Here is a 22206-nt window from a genome sequence, read left to right as displayed (position 1 = left end):
AGGAAACCCACGCACACACGGGGAGGATGTGCAGACTCCGCACAGACAGTGACCCAAGCCGGAATCGAACCTGGGACCCTGGAGCTGTGAAGCATTTGTGCTATCCACAATGCTACCGTGCTGGCCATATGCTGGAGCATATCTTGTAGGTGATGCACAAGACTGACTCTGTGTAATTCTGGTGGAGGGAGTGAATGTTTAAGTTGGTGGGTAGGGCGATGATCAACCTAACTAATTTGGCTGTGATGGTGTCCAGTTTCTTGGGTGTTGTTCAAGCTGCATTCATAGAACATAGAACAGTACAGCACAGAACAGGCCCTTCGGCCCTCGATGTTGTGCCGAGCAATGATCACCCTACTCAAACCCACGTATCCACCCTATACCCGTAACCCAACAACCCCCCCCCTTAACCTTACTTTTTAGGACACTACGGGCAATTTAGCATGGCCAATCCACCTAACCTGCACATCTTTGGACTGTGGGAGGAAACCGGAGCACCCGGAGGAAACCCACGCACACACGGGGAGGACGTGCAGACTCCGCACAGACAGTGACCCAGCCGGGAACCGAACCTGGGACCCTGGAGCTGTGAAGCATTTATGCTAACCACCATGCTACCATGCTGCCCTCAACATTCATCCTTGCAGTTTGTTAGTATTCCATCACATTCCTGACTTATACATTATAAATGATGGGTATACAGAGGGTGAGTTACCCACCACAGAATTCCCAGTCTCTGACCTTTTGTAGACATGTTATTTATGTGGCTGGTCCAGCTCAGTTTCCAGTCAATGGTGACCTCCAGTATGTTGCTTGTTGGGCATAGTACTGTGGTAATGCTGTTGAGCACCAAGGATAGAAGTTTAGATTCTCTTTCACTGGACTAGCACTTGTGTGGAACACAGGAACTTAGGAATTAAGAGCAGAAGTAGGAAATTCAGCCCTTCGAGCCTGCTGCAACATACAATCAAATCATGGCTGATCTCTTTCTGGTCTCAAATCCACCTCTCTACTTGTTCCCCATATCCCTTTAACACTTTTTAAAATCAGAAATATATCTCCCTCCATCTTGAAACCATTTAATGATTCAGGTTCCACCCCACGTCGGGTCAGCGAGTTCTGCAAATTCACCATAGAATCATAGAATCCCCACAATGCTGAAGGAGGCCATTCAGCCCAACAAGTCTGCACCAACCCTCTGAAAATAGACCCCACCAAGGGCCAGGTCCACACCTATCCCCGCAACTCAGTAACCCCATCTAACCTTTTGGACAACTAAGGGGCAATTGTAACATGGCAATCCACCTAACCTGCACATCTTTAGAATATGGGAGGAAACCGGAGCTCCTGGAGGAAACCCACACAGACATGGAGAGAAAGTGCAAACTCCACTCAGACAATTACCCAAGGCCAGAATTGAACCCAGGTCCCTGGTGCTGTGAGGCAGCAGTGCTAATCACTCTGCCACCACCCTCTGAGAGAAGTAGTTCCTCCTCATCTCAGTTATAAATCTACAGCCTCTCAACCTGTATCATTTCCCTCTCAATCTAAAAGGGGGAACATTTGGTCTACGTTCACTTTATCAATCCCTTTTAGTATTTTATATACCTCGATCAGATCCCCTCCCGTCCCTCTAAACTCGAGCCTTTTTAATACATGATGTACCTGCAAGAGACTTTCTGTGATTCATGAACAAAGACGCCTAGATCCCTCTTTCCAGACACATTTTGAATCTGCTTTCCATTTAGATCATAATAGGCCTTTCTATTTTTTCGGCCAAAATGGATAACCTCACACTTATCCACATTGAACTCCATCTGCCAAATTTTGGTCCAATCTCCAGGTATTACTTGCCACATATGAGCCAAACCTGAATGTTGTCCAGGTCTTGCTCCAGGTAGGCCCAGACTCACTCAATATCTAATGAGTAGGAACTCTGTAATCAACAGCAGAGATCCACATTTCTGTCCCTATGTTGAAGGGAAAGTCACTGAAGGAGAAGCTGAAGATGGTTGCCTCGTGGACACTGCCTAAAAGTAGAGAAAGAGGCAATTTTGTAGCTAGACCAGAATGAAACCTCAGAGAGAGTATGGCTTGACTTTGCGGGCAGGGGGAGTCACGTATGGCAGCAGAGGCAGCTGAACAAATGGCCTCATATTTAATGACAAAGAATTTCACAAAGTATTTTCTCTTATCGGATGTGAAGATTGAGGGAGCAGGTGGGGAAAATAAATCTTTGTTTCCAGGATGATGTAGCAATTGATCATTTCAGTCGAGGAGAGTAAGCCCAATAGTCCTTGATGAATTCAGCCGGATCTGGCGGTGACTGTATTCAGATTAAGATTGACAGATAGTAAAATAACTCATTTTTATGAGGTTCCAATTTCATATCAACCTCTATTGTTGAAAACATGTAATTCTGCACATGGTTAACAGTAACATTTTGGAATCCCCTTCAACTTAAAGGAATGAAGTTGGGAGCCGTACCGGAAGAATTACTAGGGTGATAGAGCAAGTGTTTTACTGGGGACAAGGGCATCAAACATGGAGCTGAGTGTATGCATTAGCATATAAAGCTTCAGAGGCGAAAGAAGGAATAATGGTTGGACATCTCAGAGTTTGACAGTATCATTGTAAGTGATGTGGAGAGAATTTCTTCTTGGGCAAATGCAGGAGGAAGTATGTTTGGAAGGTATGGCGGGAATAGAGCAGGGTTTGGCCGGTTCAGGAAACATGGAAGTGAGCAGAGGTGACCTGATTGACATGATAGGAATGGAGAAGCCATGTGCGAAGGCAAGATTGATGGAATTACTATAAAATGGTCAGGAGCGTTTATATGAAGAGATAGCTTAAAAAGGTCAAGAAAATGTCCCAACATGGGGCGCGATTCTCCGAGCCCCGCGCCGGGCCAGATAATCGCCGCAACCACGCAACGACGCCCCGCGCCGGTGCGCGATTCTTCGAGGTGCGGAGAATCGGCGCCATATGCGCCAGCACGTATGACGCAGCGCCGGCCATGGGCCGCTGAAATTGGCGGGGCAGCCGATTCTCTGGCCCGTATGGGCCGAGCAGCCGCGCGGATACGACAGAGTCCCACCGGCGCCGTTCACCGCCGGTCGCTGCCGGCGGGAACTCTGCGTGAAGGGTCGGGGGGCGGCCTGTGGGGCGGGGAAAAGCGCTCCTTCACCGTGGCGGGGGCTTCCGATGGGGTCTGGCCTGCAATCGGGGCCCACCAATCAGCGGGTCGGCCTCTCCCCCACCGGGCCTACTTTGTTGCGTGGCCAGCCCCTGAACCCCGACGCCATGTTGAGTCGGGGCCGGCGCGCTGAAGAAGCCCCCCGCGCATGCGCAGGTTGGCGCGCCCCAACTGTGCATGCGCGGGTTGGCGCGGTGCCCATTTGGCGCCGGCTAGGGAGGCTGGAGTGGCATGAACCACTCCAGCGACATGCTGCCGCCCTGTGGGGGCCAGAATCGGTCATCCCCGTGCCCGTTTCACGACGGCGTTCACAACAGCGCGAACACTTCTCCATTTTGGAGAATCGCCTCTTTGGTTTTGAGAGCTATCAAACAGCTTTTTGTCATTGTTTCTACTGTCAGATGAGTTATCATAATTTGCCATGGGGTGCGGGTGGATTTGAACTCACAACCACGAGGTGAATAGTTCAAGTCCGCCACGAAGCTACTGGACAACAAAATACAAGCCCCATTGATTAATTACTCTGACCTAAAGAAAATATGTATAACTCTTCAGTAGAGAACTGTAAATATGTGTTTGTGGCCAAAATTAATTCTCCCACACATGTTTCTTATCTCAACTAGGTCATCGGTGACAACCGGTCACCCTTGAGGATGGGTTGGCCAGTGTTCCATACATCTATGAACCCAGTCACAAGTAATCACTGCCAGAGGGATGGAAGTAGCTCAAAAGAACATCAGAGACTTTTTGCTAAGTATGTCATTATTTTTATTCATTCATGGGATCTAGGCCAGCATTTATTGCCTATCACTAATTGCCCTTACAAAAGTAGTAATGAGCCACCTTTTTGAAAAGCTGCGGTCTTTGTGGTGAAGCTACTCTCACAGTGCTATCCGATGGGGAGTTCTACAATTTTGACCCAGCAGGGAAGAAGTAATGGTGATATATTCCTGAGTCAGGATAGTGAATGCCTTGGAGAAGCACTTGAAGTTTGTGGTGTTTCCAAGCGGCAGATGCCCAAGTCCTTGTCGGTGCTAGAGTTGGCGGCTTTGGGAGTTCCTGTCAAAGAAGCATTGGAGAGCTTATGAATTACATCTTGTGGATGATGAACACTGGTTGTGCAGAGAATTAATGTTTACGGAGGTGTATGACATGTCAGTCAAGTCAGAAACTTTGTCCTGGATGATGGCAAGCTTTTTGAGTGATGTTGGAGCTACACACCGATGTACTATCAATTACGACGAGTTGAGAGTTGAGAGTAATCGAGACTTTATTAAGCAGAGATGTGGAGCCTCCCGCAGCTGCTGCCGGAATGGCTGCAGCTCGGAGAGCCCACACATTTATACTCCGCCTACTGGCCGGAGCCAGCAGGCAGGGATCTACCACCTTACCTGTAGTGCAGGGACCTTCCCGTAATATCCTTGTATGTAGTACATAATACAGCAGTGGTGACTACTGATGAGACCATCAATTCACGCGACACGTGGTTAGAAATGAACAGTGGTTTTAACCGTCTTACAACAGAGCCTGCCTGTGACAAGATGAATTCCAGATGAACTGGCAGGCAGGCTCTCAGCATCGACCTTTATACTTCTGGCTAGGGGAGGAGCCATGGGTGGAGCCATGGGCAGAGCCAAGGGTGGAGCCCAGTACAAGCTCCTCATCTCCCCCTATGGGTAGAGCCGCGCAACTACACGTGATCTACTACAAGTACAGGCTCAACACATGTTGTACAATACAGTGTGGATTATTAGTGTTTATAATTCACCACAACTACCACACACATATTCAAGCAAGCAGAGACTATTCCATCACACTCCTGACTTGTATTCTTTTAGATAGCATAAAAGCTTCTGGAAGTCCAGAGGTCCATTACTTGCTGCAGGATTTGCAGCATCAGACATACTCTTGTAGCCACAGTATTTATGTGAATGGGCCAGTTAGTTTTTTGGTCAATGGCAACCTCATAGATGTTAACAACGGGTGTTCAGTGATGGTAATGCCATTGTATTTTAAGGGGAAACAACACAATATTGTTGGAAATGCTCATGCCTGGCACTTTAGTGACATAAAAGTTACGTGCCAGTTGTTAAACCAAACAGTGCAATGCTTAAGCGTATGAGGGGTTGAAATCAACAATCATTGCATCCAATTTAAATTTGCTGACTGATTAACTCCAGAACGTTGAACTACAGGATACAGGATCAGGCTGTCCTGACACCTGCAGTAGCAACATTGCATGCTAAAGAGCACTCCCTGTACTCAATAACCCTGGGATAAAGACCACCAGGACAGCCAAATGTTTCCTAGCTCCTCAAGTACTTCAAGCTTCCTGCACCCTGATGGAAGACTCGATTAGTTGTTCTCTTTTTGTGGTGCCTTATTATCAACAATTTCCTTGAGTATTTCATGAAATGAAACATGCTGTTGAAGCTTTCTGTCTTATGCACATCAGGACAGATGCAAAAACGCCAAATTTCAAAAGGAGAAAAGAGTGCTGATTGGTTAGCAATTTGACTCTGATTACCATGGAGAATTTCCCAGAGAACTAATAACCCCCAGGCTTTTGTTTAAGTAATAAAAAGGTTCAATGTTTAAACACATTCCATTTGCCTTTAGATGGCAGGTCCCTGCATTTGAATACATATAGCTTCGAGCTATAAATGAGCCATGTTGAGAACCAATCTACATTCTTCTATTCAATGTAAACATACCAATCACACAACAAGAATTGGAAAGAACAATAATGTTGGTTCTTTATATGAAGATGAGACAAAATACACACTGCCATTTTTTGTATTTGACTTTCATATCTGAGGTTGTATTGGATACAGAGTTCAGATTTCACCACATCATATCCTGACTTGGTAACAGTGACTGACCTCAGTTTAAGACATGCCCCCTTGAAATAAAATGTACATCATATCACAACACCCCATCCCTTCCCTTTATTCTAAACAAGAAGTATAACCTTAAAAAAATCAAACTATTACATGACAGCAAAAGAAAATAACATCACCATGACTAAGAAGTTCTTTGGCATGATGAAACTGGCAAATATGTCTGAAAATCAGGAGACATGCCCCCGAACACGGCACTTCCCAATTTTGTGGAGGTGGGGAAGAGGTAGGGGGTATATTTCGCACATGTGCCGTTTACGGAGACAGCTGGCCATTTAACTCATAGAACCATAGAATCCCTACAGTGCAGAAAGAGGCCATTTGACCAATCAAGTCTGCATCAACCCTCTGAAAGAGCACCTTACTTAGGCCCAGTTCCCCCCCCCCCCCCCCCCCCCCGATCCCCATAATCCATAACCTCACCTAACTCGCACATCTTTGTAAACTAAGGGGCAATTTAGCATGGCCAATCCACCTAACCCGCACATTTTTGGAATGAAACACATTTTTGTCAAGCACATTGTATCTGTCAACAGACCTATCAAAGTTAACAATTGTTGAAATTTATCAGAGGCAACTGTCAAATGGACTAATTTCTCAACCGTCCATTATAACAGAAGGGTGGTCCCGGGGAACATTGATGGGGGATTTCAGGGTTGGCACAGAGCGGGCATCAGACAGCTGAGGGACCTGTTTATTGATGGGAGGTTTGCGAGTCTGGGGGAGTTGGAGGAGAAATTTGGGCTCCCCCGGAGAACATGTTCAGGTATCTGCAGGTAAAGGCATTTGCTAGGCGGCAGGTGGAGGGATTCCCTTCGCTTCCCGCGAGGGGGGTGAGTGACAGGGTGCTTTCGGGGGTCTGGGTTGGAGAGGGGAAGATATCTGATATCTACAAGGTTATGCAGGAGGCGGAGGAGGCGTCAGTAGAGGAGCTGAAAGCTAAATGGGAGGGGGAACTGGGGGAACAGATCGAAGACGGAACATGGGCTGATGCTCTGGAGAGGGTTAATTCTTCCTCCTCGTGTGCGCGGCTTAGCCTCATCCAATTCAAGGTGCTGCATAGGGCCCACATGACTGGGACGAGGATGAGTAGGTTCTTTGGGGGTGAAGACAGGTGTGTCAGGTGCTCGGGGAGTCCAGCGAACCATGCCCATATGTTCTGGGCATGCCCGGCACTGGAGGAGTTCTGGAAGGGGGTGGCGAGGACGGTGTCGAGGGTGGTGGGATCCAGGGTCAAGCCAGGATGTGGACTCGCGATTTTTGGGGTTGGGGTGGAGCCGGGAGTGCAGGAGGCGAAAGAGGCCGGTGTTTTGGCCTTTGCGTCCCTAGTAGCCCGGCGAAGGATCTTGCCACAATGGAAGGATGCGAGGCCCCCAAGCGTGGAGACCTGGATCAATGACATGGCGGGTTTCATTAAGCTAGAGAAGGTCAAATTCGCCCTGAGAGGGTCAGTACAAGGGTTCTTTAGGCGGTGGCAACCTTTTCTCGACTTTCTGGCTCAACGATAGGGTACAGGGACAGTAGCAGCAGCAACCCGGGGGGTGAGGGGGGGAAGGGGGAGGGGAAGGGGGAGGGGAAGGGGGAGGGGACGGGGGAGGGGAAGGGGAGGGGAAGGGGGAGGGGAAGGGGGGGCGGACAATGACTATGTTTGTTTATTTAATTTTAATGTATTTTTAAGTTCTTTTGTTGTTCAGTGGGGTTGGGGGGGTGGGGGGATGTGATACATGCGTCGATAGGTTTGGGGGTGTCACAGTTATTATGGGTTATTTTGTTGCATTTCATTGTTTGTCGTTATGTTTTATATCTTCTGTAAAAAATTCCAATAAAAATTATTTTTTAAAAAATAACAGAAGGGTGGGAGCCTTCCACTTCACAATCTGATTGATAACTTCAAGTGGTTATAGATGCTTTGATGTGGGTCTATATTCCAATGCCTGTTGTTATAAGGGATCATGCAGCTGGATGAAATGTTTGTTAGTATAAGATAGTTGAAGGGGTGTCAATGTAGTAAATGTTATTTTTATGAATTATTTCAATACAGTGAAGCCAGCAATAAACAGGTGGAACTTTAGTTTATATGACCTTATTTTATCTCATCTCTGCCTGAGTCCAGAGATTTGCCCATGATGGGTACATCACGGCATGGTAGATGTGAGGGCAAAGAATAGTGGGGGTGGGGCATAGATTTTTTAAAATAAATTTAGAGTACCCAATTCATTTTTTTTCCAATTAAGGGTCAATTTAGCATGGTCAATCCTTTGTGCATTTGGGGGCGAAACCCACGCAAACACGGGGAGAATGTGCAAACTCCACACGGACAGTGAGCCGGGATCAAACCTGGGACCTCAGCGCCGTGAGGCCACAGTGCTAACCTACTGCACCAACATGTTGCCCCTTGTGGGGCATAGATTGGCATGAAAAGGCACTCAGTTAGGTTCAGAGCTATAAAAGGCAATGGGGTGTGGGTACAGTGCACAGGTGGGCACAAAAGATATGAGGGGGCCATGGAAGTGAGTACAGGGCACGGATGGGGCAGGGATGTGTGTGTGGAGGATGAGAGCTGTTGAGGGGTGACAACTGGAGGGATGTTTTCTGGTTTATTCATTATTTTGTATTCAGCACAGTGCGAGAGCCCTGAAGCAGGCCTTCCGCACAGACAACCGCCGCACCGGGCAGTCTCCTCACTTTTTCCTGGATTACCCGCACTGACTCCTCGTCTAGCCTGCTTCCCCAGACCAAATATCCGATGTACGGACAGCTATTTTTAAAGGTTAGATTCACAAATTCAGGAATTTTGCTCCCCTGAACAACTGACCCAGGTGTGACAATCTGCGCCATTGTGTCTGAGTATAGCCTGATACAAAGCTAAACATTTACTGGCCTCTGTCATGGAGATCAAGGTTGGAGGATGCTGTCTGTGGGATTCTCCGTCGGCTGGATCATCCACTTCGTCAGCAGCGCACCCACGCCCGCGGGTTCCCCGGCGGTGTGGGATGGCCACAATGGGAAGCTCATTGGCTACCAGAATGAGACTCCCACTGCCGGCGGGACACACCACACCAGAAAACGGGGCTGGATTTCCTGCCAGCGGGATGCTCCAGGCTTTTCCCAAGTCTGCCCCACAATGGGAAACCCCATTGACTGGCCGGTGTAACAGAGCATCCCGTCGGCGGGGTGAAAGGGAAATGTGGCGCGGCGGGATGGAGAATCCAGCCCCGGGGCTGGCGGGACAGAGAGTCCGGAGCTGGTGGGATGGAGAGTCCGGAGCTGGTGGGACGGAGGGTCCGGAGCTGGCGGGATGGACAGTCCGGAGCTGGCTGGACGGAGAGTCCGGGGCTGGTGTGATGGAGAGTCCGGAGCTGGCTGGACGGAGAGTCCGGAGCTGGCTGGACGGAGAGTCCGGGGCTGGTGTGATGGAGAGTCCGGAGCTGGCTGGACGGAGAGTCCGGGGCTGGTGTGATGGAGAGTCCGGAGCTGGCTGGACGGAGAGTCCGGAGCTGGCTGGACGGAGAGTCCGGGGCTGGTGTGATGGAGAGTCCGGAGCTGGCTGGACGGAGAGTCCGGAGCTGGCGGGATGGAGAGTCCTGCCCAAGTTTAAAGAATGCTGGTTAGAGATGCTTTGTTAGCGTTGTGTTTTAGATCACATTCTTTTCACAATGGGATTACTTGGTGTTGCAGGTTGTGATAATGTTCTGATTTGCCATCTAGTTCATCATCCTGTCATGCCATTCGGTGTTTGCAGTTGGTACGACCTTGGTTCTGAACATACACGATGATTTCTGCAGGATTGCAAGTCCAAACATTTGGGTACTATACTCAGACATTTTGTCTGACATTCAGGTTGGGTAATCCATCATCAGCATAGGCATCTTTCATCTTCCTCTGTTTTTCAATTAATAACTATGGTGGTTTGTCTACACTTGTCTGCCAAATCGTAGTTTCACATTGGTTACACGGTATGATGAAATTTGCAAGTTCGAAATATCTAGTTCCAACTTTGTCAAGTAGCCTGTCGGCTGATGCTCTTCATTGCAAAGTTATACGCTCTTCTCCCAGTGTAAGCCCGGGGCTTTCAACGGCGCTCCTTTTGTCCTGTGGTCCTCACCATTACCTTGACAATACTCTAGATAGTGACCAAGGACAGATCCCTGCAAAGTGGTGGGCACCCATGGTGTCCGAAATATAAAATATCTGGGGTGACGAGGTTGAGTTGTTGTACCAACACTTGGGTATAATGGATCTGAGAGATGCAATCGCCATGCCATTGTATGTGGTGAGGTTGGCAGTGGTTGGTTGAACCACCATTTGCCACTTTCCATGGGTACATACATTTCAGTGTGCAATGTGGAAGGATGCTTGCGACTGCACCAGTATCCAGTTTTCATACAATTTGTGCTGTCCTTACATCTATGGGCATATAGTCTGGATGCTGACAAAACCTTCTCTTAGCAACACTGTATCAGGTGAAATGTCTGCTAATTTTGTGTAACAATGGTCTGATTATCCTCATCATCTGACCATGTAACATGGTCAACATTTTATGGAGCCAGTGGCATAGTGGTATTGTCACTGGACGGATGATCCAGAGAACCAGGGTAATGCTCTGGGGACACAGGTTCGAATCCCACCTTAGAAAATGGTGAAGTTGATCCTCCCAACGTTTACCGTGTCTAATTACCCCCACCCCCACCCCCCCCACCACTCCCAAGAATCTGTTACGTTTAGAGAACAAGGGAGAGAATTCCAAAACCTGGCAATGTAACTACCTCGGGGGGATGTGCAGCAGCGACGCATCCTGTCCCGCCGGCTACAGGGTGGACATCGGATTCTGCGACGATGGGAGTAACTGCTGCTATTCCTGACGGAGATCCGGGTGGAACGCCGGATCCCACTCCCCCCTCCTTCCCCAGCATCGCGCCGTGGGATCGCCGCATGCATTCGCCAGGCCCATTGAGCCTGATCCGCCATTCATCACCATCATGGCTGACCATCCAACTCTACAGCCTGACCCCGCTTCCTCCCCATAACCTTTGACCCCGCTTCCTCCCCATAACCTTTGACCCCGCTTCCTCCCCATAACCTTTGATCCCGCTTCCTCCCCATAACCTTTGACCCCGCTTCCTCCCCAGAACCTTTGACCCCGCTTCCTCCGCATAACCTTTGAACCCCTTCACCCCGATATCTAACTGCGTCCTGAAAACATACAGTGTTTGGTCCTCAACTGCTCCCTGTGGAAACAGGTTCTCCTTTGGCAATACAACGTCGCTGCCTTCCCAAAAAAAAAAAAAAAAGAAAATGGTGAAGTTTGAACTCAATAAAAATATGGAATTAAAAGTTTAGCAATGGCCATGAAACCTTTGTCATAAAAACTCATTGGAGAAGGAAGTCTGATCTGGCCTAATTCCCCAGCAATGTGGTCGACTCTTGATCCATTTGCAATCTATTCTAACAGGAATAAAACCTGAGGGCCACCCAGCATGGATTATAGGCACCAATAATGACCCATTCATGTCCTGTACCCACTTTGTACCAGAGGTCCCCAGCATCACAGGTGCCAGTATTCAGCCAATTCATTTAATCAAGAAATGGTTGAAGGCACTGGATACTGCAAAGGCCTGATATTATTCTGACAATAGTAATGATGACTTGTTTTCCAGACCTTGCCATTTCCCTAGCCAAGCTGTCCCAGTACAGGTGAAATAAAAGTCGCCATAAGCCCCGAGGGCCATAGGCTGCTCTCCCCTTTCGAGAAAAAGCTGACTGGTGACAATTAAACCTTAGGGTGAGGGTCACCAAGGGATGAGGTTTGAGAAGGCTGGGCATTCATAGAATTTACAGAGCAGAAGGAGGCCAGTCGGTCCATCGAGTCTGCACCGGCTCTTGGAAAGAGCACCCTAACCAAGGTCAACGCCTCCACCCTATCCCCATAACCCCACCCAACACTAAGGGCAATTTTGGACACTAAGGGCAATTTATCATGGCCAATCCACCTAACCTGCACATCTTTGGACTGTGGGAGGAAACCGGAGCACCCGGAGGAAACCCACGCACACACGGGGAGAACGTGCAGACTCCGCACAGACAGTGACCCAAGCTGGAATCGAACCTAGGACCCTGGAGCTGTGAAGCAATTATGCTATCCACAATGCTACCGCGCTGCCCGTGAATAGTTCATGAATAACCTCAGCTGATACGGGAATTGAATCTGTGCTGCTGTAGAAGTGGATTTCATTTGGAACTTCGCTGATAGGGTTAATATAACAGTTCTGAAAAGCTCTGTGAAAGAGATGTCAACAGGTCAAGGGATGAAATAAAGGGAGTGTGTCTGACCGTATCTGTAAAAGCAAAGATGTCAGAAGGTTATGGGATGGAATATAGGGAGTGTGGCATTGGTACTAATTAATGTTCTGACCCGTATCTGTAAAAGCAGAGAGGTCAAAAAGGCAAAGAATGGAATGAATGGGAACCGTTACTTTATTGCAGAGATAAACATAATTAAGCTCGTTTGACCAGTTGGAACAATTAAACATTGAAATGTAAGGGGGACTGTCTTTGGAGTGAGTTGAGCCATATGGCCATGGGATACAAAAACCTTTGTATTAATATTGATAGTGACTTGTGCTAATGATTATGTCAAAAATAACCTCCCGACCTCGAAGAATAATTCCATATATGTACATGTTCTGGATCCTTGCAAAATCATAGGTGTATGTAGGAATTTAAAGGGACCACCTCTAAGCTGTGATTGTATAAAGATACCGTCCATATTTTGGACTTTGGCACTTCTCGAAGGTGGTTACCCGACTGCTTAGAGATTTGTCCCGGCCGTAAATAAACGAATATTCGTTACTGACGTGTTCGAGTGTTTTACTTCTGGACTGACGATCAGATACGTGAAAGCGCAATTCACATTTGGTGGCCCGTACGGGGATCTCCAGAGGGGTCTGCGCAACTAACCGGCGTAATCGACTGAGCTCGTTCAAAGTAGAGGACGAATTTGGCCCCCAACGTGAGTAAAAATTTGTTTTCCACCTTGGTATTCGCCTACTACTAGTTTGATCGTTGCTCAGCCTTGCCGTTGGTTGTCGAGAAGCCTCTGCGAGATCCAGGTCAGTCCAGCGAACCCGTTTTAAAGAGGGTAAGTGAGTGAACCCTGTGGTTATCGTCTCTAGGGGCAGCCTGGGACTGCCGCCGTGATTCCAGGCAGCGTTCGCTGGAGTTACGGGCGGGGTTGCCAGGACTGCTGGGGGCAGCCTGAGGAGCCGCCGTGATTCCAGGCAGCGTTCGCTGGAGTTACGGGCGGGGTTCTCAGGATTGCTAGGGGACGGTTAACGGGCTGTGGGCAGCCTGGGACTGCCGCCGTGATTCCAGGCAGCGTTCGCTGGAGTTACGGGCGGGGTTGCCAGGACTGCTAGGGGCAGCCTGAGGAGCCGCCATGATTCCAGGCAGCGTTCGCTGGAGTTACGGGCGGGGTTCTCAGGATTGCTAGGGGACGGTTAACGGGCTGTGGGCTCCGGACGGGACTGCCGCCGTGATTCCAGGCAGCGTTCTCTGGAAGTTACGGGCGGGGTTCTCGGAGCCTATCCCCCGGTGTAACCCATACCTTCACTGAAGAATTTTACCTACTTACCCCTTAATAGCATTGGTGTCCTGGGTCCTGTGTTATTAAGGAAGTGAAGTAAGCTAATAACCACTTAAAATCTGGTCTTCTTGAGTTGTATTAGCTGTTTAAACTCGGCTGCTTTCCTTGTCTTTCTCCAGCAGGCTGTCTCTCTCTCTCTCTCTCTCTCTCTCTCTCCTGTTGCTGTGACAGAATGCTGCTGCTTATTCTCCCTGGGTTTATATTCTCTTTCGAAGAGTTATTAAGTTTTAACGACTGTATTGTATATGGGCTTGTTTCACTTTGATAGTTTAAAAGTATCTTTGATGTAAACATCTTACTACAACTCGTTATTCATTTCAGGCATATCGTCTCCTCACAGATTTGATTTAAAAAATGCTTTTGTTTCAATAGTTAACTTTTATTTCTGTGGTTTCAAATCGTTTAATTTTCCAATTGTCCCCAGTTCATAACTTTGCCTTTGATTTTGACTTAAATGATGTTTCTCGTAGCCAGGTCATCTCCAATTTTCTTTTAATTAACTTGATGTTCGTAGAATTTTACCCCTTAAATTGATACTAAATTCGACTGAGCATCTTCCATTCTTTCCAGCTGTTTACTAAGAGAGTTTATTTCAGTTAAGGTGTGAAACTTTGCTCTTAGCTGTATGCTAAAATTTAACTTGGTTGTGACTTGAAAGACTTGCCTGTTTTAAACATTCATCACTTAATGCAATTGAAACTCTCATCCATGCTTTTTCAGATGCTTTCTGAGATAGTTACATTCCATGAAGGTGTGAGCCATTGTTTTAGCTTACCACATGAAGCCTGTGTGTCTGCTGAGGCCTGCTTGTGAGCAAGTATCTGCATTTTATAACCCTGCTCTTTGCAGCTGCTATTAACCTTTTGTGGGATCTTTCCCTGTACCCTCTCAAACCAGATATTGCCAGACTTTCATGTTTCAAATGACACATTTTTCTGTATTATCAAGAACCCACCGCAAAGAAATTAATTGCCTTGTGGAGGGAATACTGTCAGTTAATGAAAGATGCATCTAAACTGGCTAGCTGGCAGGCAAATGCCTCAAAATTGGGTATTGGCCTCACTGAAGGGGGAATTGCTAAAACAGTAGAGGTCTTAAAAAGGGAATGTAAACAATATAAGAAACCTGGCGCCGGTCAGCAATGCGAAGCAAGGTTGGGAGGAGGGGGACGATTAGGATGAGGAACATCTGTTCAATTGCGGGGGACGTCAGAAGCCTCCACAGCCCCCACAGCCACCTCCGCCACCGCCCCTGGAATGTGATCAGTATTATGAGTAACTCAGTATGTTCAGAACTACATTGGTCTCAGAATAAACAGATAAAGGATTTGTGCTGGGCAGTTTCGAAACTGCTGCGTTGAAATTGACACTGCATGGCTCCGCAGGGTCCTAGTGCCCGCTGATCACAAACAGTCACTAGCAGAACCACACAGCCTGCAATCGGCTGCTAATATTACCCTCCAACAAGATATCACTGTCTATAGTTCCCATTCTGTTACGGCCCTTTTGGGACAGCTACAGACTCAGCATCTCACGATGGCTCGTCAGAACAAATATGAGATTGCTCTCCTTAATAACCCGAAAGTCCAGTTTGCCCACTGCACCACTATCAACCCTGCTGACTTTTTGACGCATCCTCCCACAGACATGCTCGACCCAACTCATGACTGTCTGCAACTGTTGCAGGAAGTCTCCTCGGTTCGAGACGACCTCTCCGATATACCCATCCCGAGTGCAGATTGTTCCTTTTTCACCGATGGAAGTTCTTCCGTCGGCGAAAGGGGGGATAGACAATCTGGCTATGCAATCATCGATCAAGACGGTGATGGAAAAACAGAGGATTTCTAACCTCCACTGGTACACCCATCTCACACCAGCAGTTAGTAACCCAGTTATTGCAGGCCCTTATGCTCCCAGACAAGATAGCGGTGATAAAATGCGCAGCGCATACAAAAGGCACAGGACTGGTGGAAACGGGCAACAGGAGAGCGGACGAGAAGGCAAAAGAAATTTCTAAATCTGGCAAACTAATGGTGCCTAGAATGATGAGGCAGACTAAAACCCCCCCGGAAAAGTCTCCCTCTGAAAAACCTATGCCAACCATTGCTGACATAATCCAAATGCAGGAGGACGCTCCTGCAACTGCTGTAAATATGTGGAAAAACTTAGGATGTATATATGATATCGAAAATAAGCTGTGGGTCACCCCGGTAGGACAAACATGTATGACCGATGCATTAGCAGCCTGGGTGACCGAATGTGTACACTTTGCAACTCACTGTGGAGCTCGTGCCACAGGGGACCTATTGTTAAAAAGCTGGTGGCACCCACGACTGCAAGAAATGGCCCAACAAATTAGCAGTCGGTGCCTAATCTGTCAACAGCACAACCCCGGTAAGGCCGTCCCCTGTGATCCTGGCACAACCCCCTTACCTGAGGGTCCATTTGAGACCCTGCAAATGGATTACATTGAGTTGGAAAGATGTCAATGCTATAAATATGTGTTAGTCATTGTGGACACTTTTAGCAAATGGATCGAGGCCTACCCGACTACGGATAACAAGGCCTCGACAGTAGTTAAGGTGTTAATGCGAGAAATTGTTCCGCGATTCGGAATTCCAGCCCGGCTGAGCTCTGACAATGGTCCCCACTTCATAGGTCAAATCAATAAGGAATTCTGTGCTCTGCTAGGAATAAAGCAACAGTTTCATTGTGCCTACAGACCACAAGCCGCTGGAGTGGTGGAAAGGGCTAATCAGACTCTAAAGACTAAACTTGCTAAACTACAAGCAGACACTGGGGCCACTTGGCTCAAACTCCTGCCTTTAGCACTCTTCCAGCTACGTGCCACCCCCGTAGGAAAAACTCGCCTAAGCCCAGCGGAAATACTATATGGCAGACCCTTTCGAACGCCTTGGGACAGCAGTGTTCCACGGAATGTTCAATTCCATTACATGACTACCGAGATGGCTAATTATATATTAACACTAACTAGAATTTTGAAAGGATTACACTCCCGAGTTCGTGCCACCCAGGAAGAAGTCCCCTCCATTACTCATGACGTCTCCATCAACCCTGGGGATTATGTCCTAATTCGAAATTGGACACGTAAGGGTTTGGAACCTCGATGGGAGGGTCCCCTACAGGTTCTACTCACTACCCCCACTGCAGTAAAAGTGGAGGGACGAAACGCATGGGTACATATGCACCATTGTAAGTTAATTAAGTATCCATGATGTTCTAAACTTTTCCTTTAAGTCCTAGGAACACGAGTACCAGGATGAAGTCCCTCTTCACCGTCACAATACTCGCCACCCTGCTCTCTCTCGCTGCATCCAGAAGAAGGAGATGCCCGTATGGAAGCCGACGTCCACCCCTGTGCCGAGAAGGAACCCCACGATGTGGAACAACGACAGATCTCCGATGGATCACCACGGCTATCAAAACCTGCCCAACCACCGTTCATCCCAACGACCAGAAGCCCCGATTCCAGACTACGTACATGGTTCTGATCTACGATCGCCGCACATGCCGGTGGAACCACCGGTGCATTGATAAGGACAGGGTACAAATTTTACCATCAAGGACTACTCACCCCTACTCGCCTTCCAGAAGGAAGCGGGCAACGCACCATGTAACGGCAAATTCTTTTCTGTTTATGTCCTATGTCTATGCTAAGAAAGTGGGTGTCTCCTCTTGCTGGGTATGTACACAGGTCCCGACCCATGCCCATGGAGGCATTCCCTTGATATCTGTTCCTTTCTCGATCGAACAGACAGCTGCATGGGTTATATTCCAGACAGTTCAGAGAATATCACGCGTCTGGTAACCCATATCAGAGATGGAGTACAGCGCTTGCGACTCGCCGGTCAGGCTGACTGGTGGAGCTGGATGTGGTCCAATTCTTGGGCCACTTACCTATTCCATGGGCTCATTATCTTCGTTACCATCTGTTTGTTGCTCTGTATCATAGCTACTGGTGTGAAATGCCTATGCAACCGTTTGGGTGCCGCTGCATTACCACAGATGCTTCAGAGATCCGCCCTAGACGAAAGAGAAAAACTGGTTCCACCTACCCCTGACCTATATGAGGAAGTGGCATCCTGCCGGAGCCTAGTAGAGGAGGAGTACCTCCGCCTCGCTCTCATTTCCATCTAAAGTATCCTGAGTGTTATGTGATCAAGGAATGATCAAAGGGGGGAATGTAGAAGTGGATTTCATTTGGAACTTCGCTGATAGGGTTAATATAACAGTTCTGAAAAGCTCTGTGAAAGAGATGTCAACAGGTCAAGGGATGAAATAAAGGGAGTGTGTCTGACCGTATCTGTAAAAGCAAAGATGTCAGAAGGTTATGGGATGGAATATAGGGAGTGTGGCATTGGTACTAATTAATGTTCTGACCCGTATCTGTAAAAGCAGAGAGGTCAAAAAGGCAAAGAATGGAATGAATGGGAACCGTTACTTTATTGCAGAGATAAACATAATTAAGCTCGTTTGACCAGTTGGAACAATTAAACATTGAAATGTAAGGGGGACTGTCTTTGGAGTGAGTTGAGCCATATGGCCATGGGATACAAAAACCTTTGTATTAATATTGATAGTGACTTGTGCTAATGATTATGTCAAAAATAACCTCCCGACCTCGAAGAATAATTCCATATATGTACATGTTCTGGATCCTTGCAAAATCATAGGTGTATGTAGGAATTTAAAGGGACCACCTCTAAGCTGTGATTGTATAAAGATACCGTCCATATTTTGGACTTTGGCACTTCTCGAAGGTGGTTACCCGACTGCTTAGAGATTTGTCCCGGCCGTAAATAAACGAATATTCGTTACTGACGTGTTCGAGTGTTTTACTTCTGGACTGACGATCAGATACGTGAAAGCGCAATTCACACTGCTGGCGTCACTCCGCATCACAAACTAGCTGTCCAGCCAACTGAGCTAAATGACCCACCAATATAGACACATCACTGGCTAGGATCCAGCAATGTGGAAAATTGCCCAGATATGTCCTCTACAGAAAAAGCAGGGCAAATCCAACCCAGCCAATTACCACCCTGCCATTCCACTCTTGATCAATAGTAATGTGATCGACAGGGTCATCAACAGTGCTATCAAGCAGCACTTGCTTAGCAATAACCTGCTCACTATCACTGAATTCGGATTCTGCGAGGGTCACTTACCATCTGATCTCATTACAGCATTGGCTCAAACATGGACAAAAGATCACCAGAGGTAAGGTGAAGTGAGCCAGGCAATGACCATCTCCAACAAGAGAGAATCTAACCATCATCCCTTGACTTTCAATGGCATTAGCATAGCTGAACCCCTATTCTTGGTTACCATTGACCAGAAAGTGAACTGGACTAGCCATATAAATACTGTAGCTACAATAGCAGGTCAGAGGCTCGGATTCCTGTGCTTGCTAAACTCACCTCATGACTCCCCAAAGGCTGTCCACCATCTACAAGGCACAAATCAAGAGTGTGGTGAAATACTCTCCACTTGCCTGGTTGAGTGCATCTCCAAAAACACTCAAGAAACTTGACACCTTCCAGGACAAAGAAGCCCGCTTGATCTGCACCATATTCACAAACAGTCACCCCCTCTACCTCCGCTGCACAGTGGCAACAACAGTGTGTACCATCTACAAGATGCACTGCCAGGTCTCACCAAGCTTCCTCGGATAACACCTTCCAAACCTACGTCCTCTACCATCGAGGAGGACAAGGGCAGCAGATACCTGGGAACACCACCACCTTGAATTTCCATTCCAAACTACTCACCATCCTGAATTGTAAATTTATTGCGGTTCCTTCACTGTCACTGTGTTAATATCCTGGAACGCTCTGCTGAAGAGCACTGTGCGTATATGTACATCACATGGATTGAAGTGGTTCAAGAGGACAGACATCACCATATTCTCAAGGGCAATTAGGGATGAGCAATAAATGCTGGCATAGTCCATGAATGATTGACGAAAAGGCAGGAACAAAATGAAAATGAAACTACAATAATTATCTGATGATTTCTCCATGGGAAAAATTGCCTTGACTAATCAGAGTCAATTTGCCAACTGATCAGCTCCCTTTTAGGTGTTGTATAAATTGTTACTTCATTGAAATTTGGCATTCTTGTGTCTGACCTGATGAGTGCAAGATGAAAAGCTTCAACCGCATGTCTCTTTGTTCAGCAGTATTCACGTTCTGTACTACCAAGTGGCTATTTCTATCATTTCCACTTCCTCCATCTTCACTTCTACCTCCATTTCAGGGACATGCATGGATGGTCATAATAAAACCAAAGTGAATTCTGGCAACAGGAGGTGAAACAGCAGATTTCTCTTCTGAATCTGCTGAAACACGGCTTGCAGAAATCTTTTTTCATTGCACAGCTGGGAAACAATGGGGGGATTCTCTGCCTACATTGCGCATACCGCACATTCCACTATTCAAGCCCCTAAAAAGGATTCATGCTGGGTGCCGAACGGGGCGCGATGCTCCCAACCCACGCATCGGATGGAATCTGGTTCACGCCTTTGCTGGGCATGAACAAGATGAGAATATTTAAATGAGCATTTAAATATGCTCAGCCCATTCCACACCGGAGTCTCTCAGCTCCCGGGATTCTCCACCCTCAGTGGCAATGTGAGACTTGAGCAAATCACTACTGCGGGGGGTAATTCTCCGGCTATGTTGCTATGGGCTATGCCAGCATTAATTGCCCTTCCCCAGAAAGGGTGAGCCTGATCACACCTAATTTACCTTCATTTTACTTTCATAAGTGAGATTAAAGAAGAATGCAGCTGCAACCCGGGGGTCGCCTGCCCCCCCCCCAACCCCCACCCCAGCAGTAAGTTACGTGGGCGTCATTTAATACTGTTCCACAAAAGAGGAGACCAGGTGCCATGGATACTGAGGGGATGCAAAGAGGTGAGTAGCCCTCTCCAATTAACTCCATGAAGCTCAAGGGCAACGGAGTTGATGACCAGGTGCTCTGGGGGGGTTCCTTCAAGGGAGCTGGGGGCTGGAGGTTGGCAGGTCAGAGGTCGCTCCTGGGCTGGGGATGGATTTGAGTATATGAAGCATTGAAGCCATCTTTATTTCTTGGCGCCACTCCTAATGCCAGCACAAACCAGGAGCGATTCTAGTCTGATGGGAGAACTTAGTCCCCAGAATGGAGAATCCAGCCCCAAACATGACCACGCCAGGGAGCTCGGAGGCCATTGGAGCACCTGGATGGTCAGGACCAAGCCGTACTGCCAGGGTGTCAAGTTGGCACTGTCAAGGTGCCAAGGAGCACTGCCATGGAATATGGACTGAAAGGGGGCGTGGAAATGAAAGGGGGAATGAAGGGGGGGACCTTAAAGAAAGAGGGCCTCAATGGGGGGGGGGTGTGAATGGGCGGGGGGGGGGGGGGGGGTCCTTCGGCGACCCAATCGCTGGATGTCGGTCATTTAGGGGGCATCAGTGATGGGTGAATGATGGGTCTGATGCCGGAAAGTGATTGGGAAGGGGGGGTCTCTGCCGGCAAGTTGGGGCGCTTTGGGGTTGTTTTGAGATGAGGGTGACCTTTAGAAAGGGCACCCTGATCTCTGAGGAACCGGCCTGGCCAGCATCTTTAGATCTTGCACAATTTTTCCCAGCAGGAACCTCCCAAAGCTCCAAAAAATGGACTAAGTGTGGGTGGGCTGTGATCTGGATTACACCCACCCCGCCGGGAAATTCACCACCTTTCCTTTTGAGGACAACACTTAGAAATGTTTTGGGAAGACTTCCGGTGGCGGCATGTAGGAGGAGGTCGCACATTGAACGGCTACAGCTCGAGGCTTGATTTTTTAGAATTTAACGCCCGGTCCCAGGGGCAATATTTGGTTGAATAAGTGCAGGAAGAAATAAGGAAGAAAGATGTCTAAAACCCAAAGGAAAGGAACCGTGAAGAAGGGGCCAAATGAAGGTTCGCTGTCGAGTGGAAGGGTCGGCTCAGCAACTGAAAGAATGGCGGAGGCTGGGTAGCTGGGTGGGGCGCATTGCTCACAGCAGAAAGGATGACTGAGATAATGGTCATGGAACTTGAAAAACAGTTTGCAAAGCACATGGAAGTGATGAAGAAGGAGATGGGGGCGGAATTGAAGATGCTGGTGGAGGAGGCGATTGCCCCGGTGAGGGCAACAGTATTGAGAGCATTGGCCAAGGTGCGGGAGCAGAGTGAGAAACTGTAGGAAGCGGAAGATGCCGTGTCGCAACACTGATCAACTCACCTCGATGGGTGAGGAGCTGCAGAGGGTGGTGGAGGTCTGCGAGCCAAAATGGAGGACTTAGAAAACAGATCTAGGTGGCAACATCTGAGGATCATGGCTCTGCCCAAAGGGGTGGAGGGCCTGAGGCCGACGGAGTATTTTGCCAAGGTGTTGGCGGAGCTGTTGGGGAAGGGGGAAGATCCCTCTCGGTACGAACTGGATCG

Source organism: Scyliorhinus canicula, chromosome 5, assembly GCF_902713615.1.
Source record: "Scyliorhinus canicula chromosome 5, sScyCan1.1, whole genome shotgun sequence".
Lineage (NCBI taxonomy): Eukaryota > Metazoa > Chordata > Chondrichthyes > Carcharhiniformes > Scyliorhinidae > Scyliorhinus > Scyliorhinus canicula.
This window is presented reverse-complemented; position numbering follows the sequence as displayed.